Source organism: Haemorhous mexicanus, chromosome 3 (genome assembly GCF_027477595.1).
Source record: "Haemorhous mexicanus isolate bHaeMex1 chromosome 3, bHaeMex1.pri, whole genome shotgun sequence".
In the NCBI taxonomy this organism is placed as follows: Eukaryota; Metazoa; Chordata; class Aves; order Passeriformes; family Fringillidae; genus Haemorhous; species Haemorhous mexicanus.
The window spans coordinates 112,011-119,407 of record NC_082343.1 but is presented as its reverse complement, the minus strand read 5'-3'; the positions used below and the strand labels follow the sequence as shown (position 1 = coordinate 119,407).

General features: G+C 38.7%; 1 long non-coding RNA gene across 1 annotated transcript; it reads left to right on the top strand.

Annotated features, from left to right (window-relative positions):
• The first annotated feature begins 1,476 nt into the window (after window positions 1-1,476).
• On the top strand, window positions 1,477-2,291 carry LOC132324395 (uncharacterized). Its single transcript, XR_009485607.1, has 2 exons — window positions 1,477-1,664; window positions 2,065-2,291. It is a non-coding gene; the product is annotated as an uncharacterized LOC132324395 (long non-coding RNA).
• Window positions 2,292-7,397: the final 5,106 nt, after the last annotated feature.

Below are 7,397 nucleotides of genomic sequence, written 5' to 3'. Positions count from 1 at the left end.
CTTTAGCAAGCACAGCAGCAGTGTCAAGCCGGATCACCCTTTTCCAGACCGCTGGCATGTGCTTGGGGACAATAACCTGTACTTTTCACAGCCAGGTCTTCTGAGCCACAGCACCTCCTGCTCTGCGGTGGCCACTGCTCACTGATCCCAGTGAAAGCAAACTTGTGTACAGGCACTCTGCAAAATTCCCACCTTAGATGCCACTGAAGCGCAGCTTTGGCTTTCGGGCATCTCCCCCGCAGGCCGTCCCTTGTGTCGTTTCCGCAGAGGATTCCTTGTTAGTTAATGACTTCGTTTTGTTTTTAATTTCCAAAGAATATCAGTTGACTTTTACAGCTTCTTCAGTGCTCCCCAAGCTTCATGCCACACCTAAATGCTCATCTTCGCTGCCTGAAGGTCCTTTCTGACCTGAACGATTCTATGACTTTGGTCCGTACTTCAGCTTAAGGGAGAAGCTGCACGTTGATTGGGTTTTGGAGAAAAAGATTTGAACGTCCAGCTGTGAATTGATCTTGCGTTTTGTCTTCCAGGTTCATTCCCATTGTGATCTGCAAATGGCAAATCAGGGTTGCTCTTTGTTAAAACCAAAAGCGCTCTCAGAATGTTGATGGAGGTGATGATTGCAGGGGCGATGCTTCTGAAGAATAGCTCCCCCATCTTCCCCAGGGCCTGGGCAGAGAGAGGTGGAGCTCGGAGTCCCCCCAGTCCTCCCGCGGGTGCTGGCGTCTGCAGCGCCATCGGGACGGGATCCACGGCGCGGCTCCCTCCTCCAGAGGCCGAAAGCTCAGCCTCCAGTTTCGTGCAGGGTGATCACCTTTCCGAGGCAATACAAGCACTTCCCAAGAGCAGCTGGTGAAGATGGCGCAGAAGCAAGGACAAGGGTGCAGTGAAAAGTTTGGTGCATCGATCCAGCTTCCGGACATGGTAGGGAAGACACACCGTTTGCTAAAACACCAAACACGGTACTTTTCATTCTTTGTGTTTTTCTGTGCCCCCGTTGTGATCACCCCTGGAAGTATTATTTTCGAAAAACATATCTAGGAGAGAAATCGTAACCTGCTTTGCGTCCTTCTGCCTGGAAGGGTTGTGACACAGGGAAGTGAGGAAGGGGCTGGCCGGGGTCAGCCTCTGCTGAGCCTCAGCTCTGGCTGCTGCTCCTGCTTCCCGGGTACAGCCAAGAGCTGTCATGATCAAAAGAGCAGGCAGCCCTTCTGTCCTGAGTCACAGGGGCCATTTCTTCCTGAGTGACTCAAGATGGGAAATCATTCTTGGAGCTTCAAAAGAAAAAAAAAAAAAAACCTCACGCAATCATTTCTAAGTGTGTATATATACACATAGATTTCCTTCAATGAAGAAGAAAATCTTAGAAATATCATGTCACGTCTGGCTTCCTAGAGAACATCCTTATCTCTGGGCTTCTGAAATCAAATGTCTGTGCATTTATAGACCATTTCCCCTCTTTTTATGTGCCTCCCACAGTGATCTTCTACCCTGCCCCACGGCAAGAAGAGTTTGGTGACTTTGCTGCTCTGCTCTCTCAAGGGTGTTGCAGGCTGCGTAGCAGGGAGTGAAGCCCTTGTCGCTGCTCATCAGACACTTTCCTACAGAATTCTCCCTGCAGTGATAAAATTAGACTGGTGTTAGTGAGCTGCCAAGTAGAGCAGGTAACATTGGACAAGAATTGTTTCTGAGCTGCTGTTCACTAGCACGTGTTTCCCCTTTCCAGCGCGGTGCCGCCGCCCAAGAAAGGATTTTTGTGGGTCAGCCAGATGTGCTCCTGCCTCCCACTGAGGCTCTGAGATGGAGCCGAGTTTGCATTCCAGTTTATTGCAACAGAGGGTCACGGGAAATTTCCTCAGCTATCTCAGGCACAGAGCCATGGAAGCAAGTAAGCCTGAGCTCCTGCGTGCTTGCTGTGAGCCTTGGGACGAGTGTGCATCATTGCAGGCTTGGAATTTATTGAAATGCGCTAAGGAAACCGGCTCCGGGGGGCGGGGAGGGAGGGAGGGAGGGGAAATCCTCTCTTCACATGTGCCAATCCTTCTCTGAAACTCACCCCGGCAGGACAGCACGAAGACTGAACGTGTAAGAAGATGTGGGGTGCAATGGAGAACCTGGCAGGAGCATCCGACGCACACGTGCACGAGTTTTGCTTTTTGCTTGGATTGAAACTCAAAAGTTGTAAGGAATTTGGGAATGAGATGGGACGTTTCAGAAGAAGAGGAAGGAGGAGAAGAAGTTGTTGTTACAGTCCTGGCAAAATCCTTTGTTCTAGCTAATAAAAGAAGTTAGTTTAAAAAAAAAAAAAAAAAAAAAAAAGTGGTTTTTTTTCCTTGAATATTATATTCGTTGGTGGTGTATGGTGTGTTGCTTTATTTCTTGGTATTATTAACTCTCTGTCATTGTTTTCTTTTTGAGTGAGGCTAACTTTATGGATGGGTTGGTTTGTACTTGAGTAGGATTAATTTCAGTAGGTTTCTTTAATAGACTTGGGATATTGTTGGGATTTTGGTTTTGTTTATTGGATGTATAAACAGAGAGATTTGGTAGGGCTAGCTCGGCTGCTGGAGTTTTGGGTGTTAATTTATTAGATGGCTTTTGTTAAAAGCCGTTTTTAAATTGTTGAAAGTTTTCTTAAAAAGGTAGTGGTTTAAAGGTGGTTTTTAAGAATTGATTGTATTGTTTTATGCTGTTTGTAGCTGGTGTACCAGAAGGGATATGGTGTACTTCTTGAGTGTTACGGTTTTAGCTTTCCCAAGTTCCGATTTATTTCTGGTGTGATGGGTTTTGTTTAGTTTTATCTTTGGGGACAGGGGCATTTTTATGGTGGGTTTTTATAGGCAACATTTTTTAAAATTCGGGTAGTGGTATTTTTAGTATTTTAATAGTTTAGATTTTTTATTTGTATGCTTTTAATTAGTTTTTTTTTAATTTTTCAGATAATTTTTATCGATTATTTGTTCTTATTTGTGAGTTAGCATAAAGGTGGAGCTTTGGGGGCTTTTTGTAGTAATGTTTAGGGTCAGTTGCACAGTTTTGAGTTCAGTGAGTCGGTTTGGTTTATTTTTTCATGGGTTTTTGTTTTTATTAGCAGTTATTTCATTTTCAATGTGTGTTTGAGTTTTTTGGGTTTCTGAGCTACTGGTTTGGGAGGAAGTTTAGGATTGGAATGGATGGGGGGGTTTGGGCTAGTTATAGAGGGGTTTTAAAATTTATTTCCAGTTGGGTTTCTGTGAGTTTTTAATGGGGTGAAGTGTAGTGGGGCCTTTGTTCTTTGTTAGTAGCAGAAATAGGTTTTGTTTGGATGTGCTGCGACGGGACGAGCGTGCCCTGCGCGCCGGCGCTGACCGAGGCGCGTCGGGATTTCTGTGGTTCTGACGGGTCAGGTGAGTGAGTTGATATGGTTTACTAGACAGGTCAAAAGAGAAATAAAAATAAATTTGAAAGGAAATCTAAAACTATAACTGTAAACATAAACATGGAAAACAGATAAATATATAAAACTATCATATAATGTATGTTATTGTGACATACTATAATATATGGAAAATAGAGTCTAATATATATACACAAATATATATAAGTAGAGATTGTAAATATAAAAATATTCACTATAGTTTAAAAGAAATTGGGGATTTTTTTTTTTGTTTTTTTTAGCTTATAGGCTGGGTTCTTTTATAAATAGTAGAAATATAAATAATATAAAACTATAAATCCAACTATACAAATCTATAATATATCTACTGATACCTATAAATATTTAATATAACTAAATATAAGTAATATAAATATATAGTATAAAGACAGGTCTGTTCTTCAAGGCATTCTCTATACTAGATAATCTATAAATATAGTAAAAAATAGAAATGGACATGTGAATATAATGATGAAAAATGAAATTATTTTTAAACTTTTAAATACGGTTTAACCGAAGGGGTGTCTTTGGTTTTTATTTGGTTAGAGACAGGGGCTTTATTTTAAACAAGGCAAGTATTATAGAAATGTAAATCGAAATATAGAAATATATTATATAAAGATATGTAACTATAATTAAACTCTAAATGTAAACCTAAATATAAATATGTGTAAGTAATGTGAAGAGATGTAATCTAGAATGTCAATAACATTATAGGGCAATTGAAATTATAAATATAAATGGGAAAATAAATACGAAAAATATTACTATAAAATATGTTAATATAATTTAAAAGAAAGGTCGTTTTTTCTTTTTATTTGGTGTGAGGCAGGGTTTTTGTTTTAAATAATATGAATATAGATATTATTGTTTGATATTTCTAAATATCGAAATATAGAAAGAAGATATGAAAATACAGATATAGAAATATAAGCTAGAAATATATATAAATAATAGGAAGAGGTGTAATATAGAACACAAATGCCACCATACATTAAGATATATACGAGTATAAATATGAAAAATAAAATAAAAACTAATGAAATACATTTTAAAGGAAAGGGGTTCTTTTTGGCTTTTGTTTGGGTAAAGGCAGGGGTTTAATTAGAAATAATGTAAGTGTTACAGAAGTAAAAATCTTAACCCGAAATATCTAATCAGTATATAAAAATATGTATAAAACCATAGAAATAAACCTAAGTAATGGGAACAGATGAAATCTAGAAATTCAATTTCTATCTAAATAGAAATTTGTAAGTATAAATTGTTAAATTACATGATACACCAATATATACATGATAGATATAAATGTGAATATAAATATGAAAAAATATAAAAAGTAAAATAGATACTGTTTTAAAGGAATGTTCGGGTTTGGGCTGGTTTTTGGGGTTTTTTTTGTTTTGTGTTTTTCTTTTTGTTTCTTATTGGGTGAGAGGCAGGGTTTAATTTCTTCCGGCTTATTTTTTGGCATTTCTTTCAGAGGAGTTTTCGGCGGGGGCCGCCCCTGTTCTCTCTCGCCGCCTTCCCTGCCCGCAGCCCCAAGGCGCGCGGCTGCCCCCGGCTGGGGCGCGCGGCGGTGCTGCCGCCTTGTGGGCAGAGCGCGGTACTGCAGCCCGGCACGGGCGGGCGTCCCCGCTGCCGCCATGTTGGGAGTGGCGTGCGGCGGGTGTCGCGGAGCCGCTTGACCTTCTCAAGGTGGCGGCCAAAAGGGCGGGCAAGTTGAAGACCCGCGGTCCGTCTAACCGAACTGCCTGCACGGCACCCCGGCGCCAGGGCGTCCCCGGCAGGATTTTCTGTGGCGTTTCATGTGTCCCGGACGCGGGCTGTCGGCTCAGCGGCGCGGTGGGCGGGCGCTTTTCGGCGGGTTTCTGACAGGCATCTGCGTAAACGCCTCTCTCTGCTGCGGGGGGGGGGGGGGTCTTCTCGCGGCCGCCATGTTGAGAGTGGCGTGTCGCGAATGTCGCGGACTTTCTCTGACCTTCTCAAGATGGCGGTGAAAAAGAAGGCCCCGCGGTCGGTCTAACCGGACTGCCTGCACAGCACCCTGACGCCTGCGCGGCCACGGCGGGATTTTTTGTGGCGTATCAAGTGCCTCGGACGCGGGCTGTGAGCTCAGGTGAGTCGCGGACGGTTGTAATTTGGCGTGTTTCTGACAGGCATCTGCGTAAACGCCTCACGGTGGGGGGGGGGGGTCCTCGTTTGGCCGCCATGTTGGGAGTGGAGTGTCGCGGATGTCGCGGACTCGCTTGACCTTCTCAAGGTGGCGGCATAAAGGGCGGGAAAATCGAAGCGCGCCCCTCCCGGTAAGTCTGCCGCCTTGTGGACAGAGAGCGGTACTGCAGCCCCCCCGAGCCAGCGCCCTGCCCATCCCCAGGCGTTGGAAGCGACCGCAAAAAGGGCGGTAGAGGGATAGAGATCTGTACAAAGAGATAGAAATAGGGATCGTAAACAGAAAAATATTTAAATGTCGTTGAAAATAAATTGGGGCTTTTTTGGTTTTTATTAGGTTATAGGCTGGAGTTTTTGAAAAATAATATAAATATAAATAATATAAAAATATAAATCCGACTATACAAATATATACTATCTATACCGATACCTGTAAATATCTAATGTAAATAAATTAAACTTATAGAAATACCTATTATAAAAATAATATATCTGATAGATCAAAAGGTTTTCTCTAGACTATATATCACATCTATAAATATAACGAATAAAAATTATAAATGGACATGTAAATATAATTATGCATAACAAAATTATTTTAAATCTTTAAATAGGTTGTAAATAAAGGGGTGTTTCTGGTTTTCATTTGGTTAGAGGCAAGGGTTTTATTTTAAATAATGTAAATATTTTAGAAATATTTTCTATATCTAAATAGAGAAAGATAAAATAAATGTATCAAGATATACACCTATAACTAAACGATAAATTTAAATTTAAATATGAATATATGTAAGTAATACGAAGAGGTGTCATTTAGAATATAAATAATATTAGGCGGCAAAATAATTCATTCGTATGAATGTGTATATAAATATGAAAATTGTAAATATAAAGATATGTAAATATAGGTTAAAAGAAAGGGTTCTTTTCGTTTTTATTTGGTTAGAGGCAGGGCTTTTATTTTAAATAATATGAATATAGATATTATTGTTTTATATTTCTAAATCTAGAACTATATAATCAGGATATAAATGTAGATATAAAGTATAAATCAATAGAAATAATAGGAAGAGAAGTAATAGAGAGCAGAAATAATTAATATATACATTAATATACATTTGAAATGTAAATGTGAGTCTAAATATAAAAACCATAAGTAAAAAAAAAATTAAATACAGTTAAAAAAAAGTGGTTCTTCTCGGCTTTTATTTGGTTCGAGGCAGGTTTATTTTTTTAAATAATAGAAGTGTTACAGAAGTAAAAAACTTAACCAGACATGTATAATCAAGATAAAAACATATGTATAAAAATATATAAATAAATATAAACAATAGGAATGTATGTAATATAGAATATAAATTTATATACAGATAGAAAACGATAAACATAAATGTACAAATAAACGTTGTACATCAATATACATTTTAAATAGAAAGGAATATAAATCTAAAAAAAAAAATTCAAATATTTTTTACAACAAAGGGTTGGTGGTTTGTTTTTTTTTTTTTCGTTTTTATTGGGTTAGAGGCAGGGGTTTTGTTTTAAATAATATGAATATAGATATTATTTTTGTCTATTTCTAAATATAGAAATATATAATCAGGATATAAATATATAGATAGAGAAATATAAAATAGAAATAAATATAATAGGGAGAGATGTAATATAGAACACAAATGACACTATACACGAATACACATTTAAACTGTAAATGGGAGTATAAATATGAAAAATGTAATTTAAAAAAAATTAAATAAAGTTTAAAAGAAAGGGGTTCTTTTTGGCTTTTATTTGGGTAGAGGCAGGGGTT